The sequence below is a fragment of the Onychomys torridus genome, chromosome 19, assembly GCF_903995425.1.
Source record: "Onychomys torridus chromosome 19, mOncTor1.1, whole genome shotgun sequence".
NCBI lineage: Eukaryota > Metazoa > Chordata > Mammalia > Rodentia > Cricetidae > Onychomys > Onychomys torridus.
This window is the reverse complement of record NC_050461.1, coordinates 12,283,821-12,289,861: the sequence shown is the minus strand read 5'-3', so window position 1 is coordinate 12,289,861 and position 6,041 is coordinate 12,283,821.

The window sequence follows — 6,041 nt, the reverse complement described above, 5'->3', positions numbered from 1 at the left end:
AAAGGTCATGGGGAGAAATAAACATGCTCTCAGATGATGAAAGTCAAGTACAAAAAGGAAGCGAGTGGGAGCTAGATGCTAACACCCAAGATTTATATTTATTAAACCCAGTAAACCCACAAGAAAAAACAAACAGCCTCTTGGAAATTACCAGTGTGTGTTAGACAATTCAACAGCCAAGAGCTCGGATAAGGGCCTTTGAAAACAATGTTGCCTTCAAATGAAGGCAGATGAAATAATGCTGTACCCCAAAATGTTTGGGCAAGTATGATTTGATCAGTGATGAGAGAAACGGGGAATCTGAATTCATCCCAAATCAACCCAAAAGTAATGAGACAGTTTTTCACTCTATTGACTCCACTGAGAGTACCACAAAAGTGGAATTCATTTTTTCACTCATTAAAAAAAAATAGCAAATGCTAACTGTATGCCAGGTACTGTAATGACCACAGGGAAAACTGGAGTAAATTTTTTTAAAATCCCCTGACATCCTTTAACTTACATTCCAGTGAGGAAAAAAAAATCTCTTTCATATTTACAAATAAGGAAAATGAGGCGTGAATACACTAAGAAACTGGAAAGTGGGTGACAGAGCTGGGATGGGAACAGAGGCACAACCCTCTCTTGATACAGGAGGCTTCAGAAGGGGGCAGTTGGTGCACTAGGAGGCAATTGGCAGAGATACGTCTAGTAAAATCTGAACATAGAGAGAGTGGTCATTTGGAGGTCACTGGTGATTTTCACTGTAGCTCCTGAGAGGAACCAAAAGAGAAAAAATAATGACTAAAGGGAAAATGTGAGGTTAAGAGTATGGAGACACTGAGCATACATTGCTACTGAAATGATTCCAGAAGGTTCTATTACTATAGATTATGAGGTGTGGTGTGCATTCTGTAGAACTGAGTCCCATGGTGGCCCTGACAGTGTATGTGTTCAGATTCCATTAGATTCACGGGTGCTGTGGTAGAAGAACAGAGTTCTCCTCTCGTGTTCTTAGTGAAACAAGCAGCGCATTCTCTGTACGGTACAGATTAGTGGGAAGAAACTGACGAGGAAGAGATGTGAGAAGGATTGAGACAGTGGCTAGACAAGAGAAGAGCAACATGACACAGAGCGTGTGGAAGGGGCCATTTAACCGCAGGAGGCCCACTTGAGATATGCATGAAATGTCACCATGGTTTTGTGTTTTCCTTCAGCCTCGTCCAATGTTCACTGGTGTTGATGCTGAGTTCTGAGGATGGAGTACGGATGGTTGAAAGGTATGCTAGCAGTTGTCACCATCACTGGCCATGGTGGAGCCTTGTAATCGAGAATGTAAAGAGGTTGAAAAAGCTGTGGTTCTTCAACCCCATAATTTCCAAATAAACCCAGTGGGAAGAGACCTGTGAATAGGACAGCCACACTCCCAGTTGACTGGAGACAATCCTATTCTGTGCATATTGTCCTCAACTACTAATAGCACCAGATTTCACACTCATAACTGTCTCTTCAGACCAGTTAGTTGGGAGGTCGCCTTATTAAGAAGAAGCAGAGGCCACACCAGACATATGTAAAATAAAGTTGGGATACAATGGACAATATGAAAAGACCTAGTATTTCTTAAATTTCTATGACAAAACAATGACCTTCACATTTAATATCTAGTTAAATTTAATTTGGTCTTTAATAGGCTCTATGGAAACATTTGCCATAGCTTTATAAATGAAGATACAAGTTAGTGCAATACAGGTTTATCCAAGTCAAAAACCTAGTAATCAAGAGATTTGTAATTTCAACTTAGGCCTGACAGATTACAGTGATAAACAACAAATTAGTAAGTATTATATAGTTTAGACCTAGGAAAGACAAGTTTGTGCATAACATACAAATTTATTTATTCTTTTTCATTTTAAAAATATTTTCCTATTTTGTTTCACCCATATTAAATTTAGTTGTTGAGACATATTTTAAATGAAGTCCTTTCAACTTGCCTTGGAAAGTAAAATAGACCACAGCCCTCCACAGATCCATTATTTGATCATTATAAACGAAAAGCTGTGGAAGCCTGGAACTAGAAAATTCATAGGAACCGCGTAGCTCCACTCTGCAAATTTGTGCTGGTAATGAGAGGCTTCAAGGTTGAAAAAGTTCAACTGTCTGTACCAGAGCCAACTAGCTTGAAATCTCTGTAGAATAGAAATGAAGTCAAGTCCCAATAAAGGTCCAAAGAAAGGAAAAGGGATGGACAGGAGGGGAAGGCAGGACGTGGCAGGAAGTCTGCTATGAACCAAATTAACTTTCAATCCAACAAGAATTTGATCAACATACTTTTTGACCTAAAACTATTTGAATGTTGATTGTTAGAAAATTTGACTTCTGACTTCTAGGAAGCATCTGATTTTGTGAATGCAAACAGATCAAGTACAGCACCTTCAATGCTAACAGTGCTCTTATAGAGGACCCACCAAGCATCAGTTGAGGCAGCAGACACTGGAAGCCCTTCCCTGGGCCTCAGCCTGAACCAGATGCCCACCTCAGTGATTCTGCATGTTGTTTACAGCTCTTTGGACCAGAATAGGAACCTCGCGCTACATTGATCTATTCATAAGTTCCACCTACCTGAATCATGGTGACTATCTAGACCCATCAAAATACCTTCCTCTGGAACGTCAACGTAAAATACAGAAAAACCCCAATTCATAGCATGGTATTGATTTTTATAAAAGAACAAAAATAAAGTATACATGAAAGACAGGAAGCTGAAAGGAGCCAAATTGTGAGTAGACAGAAACTTCCCGGTAAGCAAAATGTTCAGTGTTGTGTAAAATGATGGCAGTTTAGTAGAAGTAGTAAAAATCAGAGAGAACCCAGCTGAGAAGGAGAGGGTAAAGGTTTATAAAAAGCTCTTTGCCCAGAACAGCCTCAAATCCTGAATGACTCTTCTTTCCAGGATGTCCCATTAATAGTGGCTCCAGCATGGTTCCTGTTGTTGTTGTGTGCCTTGTCTATTCTTACTCTGAGCCCCATCCCCTTTCCTGCCACATGGGTAATCTCATAATACACCTCCATTATTTGAGCTAGCCTGATGTCTCACAACCAAATACCCTGAATGCATTCACTGTGTTTCTGGATGGCTTCTGCTTTTGCAGCAACAATTGGCAACCACCAATATATCAGAGCCTTACGCTCTGTGGGATGGAGAGTGCAGAGATGTCAAGAAGCAGGGAGAGAAGGAAAGGTGTGATAGGAAGGAACATGAATGATGAGTTCAGGGGTTTTGATTTGCACACTAGTGGATGTTGCAGATTTGTGGGATTTTGTTCTGTCATCTCATTAGCTGACTAATTTCCCAGCTGGTAAGCCCTTAAACATAGGTACAAGTTGCCTTAACTTGAGAGAGTTGCTGAGATTTTTAAGTGGGGTTTTATTTAGAAGGGGGGGTTTCTAGATTATAGTTCTGATAATTAATGATACATAAAGGATCGTCCTCATTTCCTTCAGCCCTTGAGGTTTTCTTAGCTCTCCAGCTTATGTAAATCATGGATGGCTTTATCAGTATATGTCCATGGTCATCAGGTATGCTATTCTTCATGGATTTATTCTTCACAGGCCAGCAGTAAACTGACTAACAGTTCTATTTTTCTGTGCAATAAAATATTTGTTGCAAATAAAAATGACTCTGAGATACCACCTTACACCTATCAGAATGGCTATGATAAAAAACACTAATGACAGTCAATGTTGGAGAGGATGCAGAACAAAGGGAACACTACTCCACTGTTGGTGGGAGTGCAAACTTGTACAGCCACTGTGGAAATCAGTATGGCGCTTTCTCAGAAAATTGGGAATAGAACTATCTCAGGACCCAGCCATATCACTCTTGAGCATATACCCAAGGAATGTTCAACCATACCACAAAGATACATGCTCAGCTATGTTCATAGAAGCATTATTTGTAATAGCCAGAACCTGGAAACAACCCAGATGTCCCTCAACTGAAGAATGGATTAAAAAAAGGTGGTACATATACACAATGGAGTACTACTCAGCAGAGAAAAACAATGACAGCATGAAATTTGCAGGCAAATGGATAGAACTAGAAAAAAATCATCCTGAGTGAGCTAACCTACATCCAGAAGAACAAAAATGGTATGTACTCACTCATAAGTGGATTCTAGATAGAAAACAAAGAACAATCAGACTGCAAACCACACACACACACACACACACACACACACACACACACATACATATATATATATATATATATATATATATGGCATGGGGGACCCTAGGATGACTGTTGCTTATAATAACATTTGGTTTTACTCAATTACTAAGCAACCCTCAATGAAACATTACACTATTAAGAATTCATACTGTACCAAGCTGATAATAGAAAAATTAATTAATTAATCTAAAAAAAAGAAAAAAAGGAGAAAAGTTTGAACTATTAAAAAAACATATTTTGCTAAAGCAAAAAGGGGAAACTAGGGGCTCATCATTCCTCTCCACATTCTATTCTTTCCCTTGTATTATATATTTTAAATTTTTTAGCGATGGATTCTGCTGGAGTATCCACTGCAGACAAGCACTGGAGGGATCCTGTGGCAAATCACCCTCTGGAACAATGGAAGGATCTTTCTACTGACACTTGGAGGGGAACAAATCTGGTGTTGGTGTGGGCCTGGAGTTCTGCTTATGTCTTTCCTCAGGACAATGAAATTCCTCATTGGGTTTCTGAGCACTGATTGTGTCCTGTGGCTGCAGCTGAAGCCCAACATGGCAGAAACCTATTGGGCCTTCATAAAAAAAACTCTCCCCTTCCAATGCCAATGGGGATTGAAAGCCCAATAGGGCCAGCTTTGGCAAGCATTAATGTAAGCCTAGGAACTGCAGCCAAGTGGTTGGATTCTCCAGAAGGTAATGTATGGTAACTGCTTTTTCAAGTATGTTTGAGAATTGAGAATGTGTACCCAGACACCTAGGAGATTAAGGATAACACTGAAGATCACTGACCTCCATTTATTAACAGTAGCATGCCAGCTAAGCATTTTCAATCTCACAATCCTATTCAAGTTGAAGCAGTACCTACTTCTCAGGCGTGGCTCTGTGCAACATTTTTGGCCTCCTGAAATTCATTTAGCCTCCTTTGAAGATACCTTAAAATTTGTGAGTCTGAATGTAGCCATTATGAGACAGTGAGTTCTGATTCTCATGAGATGACTGTTTTTCCTTTATGGTTCTTAGTTGTTCTTTTGCAGAGCTGCCAGCTTAAGTCATGCTGGGATCAAGAATAATGGGCCTCGGTGGTTCGTGTTCCTGGAGTTGTGTCCATGCCAGTGGATGCCCACATGCTCCAGAAGAGAATTTGACATCGCTGCTGCCGATGTTGCTGTTACAACAGTGACGACCTCTGCTACTACTGTTTCTGGGATTGCCATTTCATAATTGGTCACTACAGCTAGCACAGTGGAGACCCTGACAGCAAAAGTAGCTACCACAGTTAATTAATTTTTCATTCTATTGGGCATGACAAATTTTAAATCAATAGTTATATACATTTCAATTGGCTTTGAAAGTTATAAATTTACAAACTCTAGTTCCATTTGCTTTTGGGATACCATCTTATGAGGATTCCAGTTTGCAGTAAGGCTTGTTAAGGAAGGGAATGCCTCAGTTGCCTTTAGCCTACCGGCTATGGGTAGGTTAAGACTTCTGTTGGTCTTTTCTGTGTCGAACACACAGATTGCAAGCCCAGTGCCACTTAGAGATCTTTGGCAACAGTTAACTCTGCAGCTCTCACATGATTGAGCCTGTATGATAATGAGTATTCAGAGATGGGTAATGCCTGGGGGCCATTCACCAACCTAAGACAGAATGCCTGTGTGGCCTGGACAGGTGACAGGTAAGGTGACCTGCTGATGTCCCATGCAACCTAAGTCAGAAGCTCATTTTTTGTAATAGGAGGGGACCTGTAGAGCCCTGGCTCCCGTTTTGGGTAACTGTTGCATTGCTTGCTGACCTTGACTTTGATATCATCCCTATGCTAATGCCCTGTG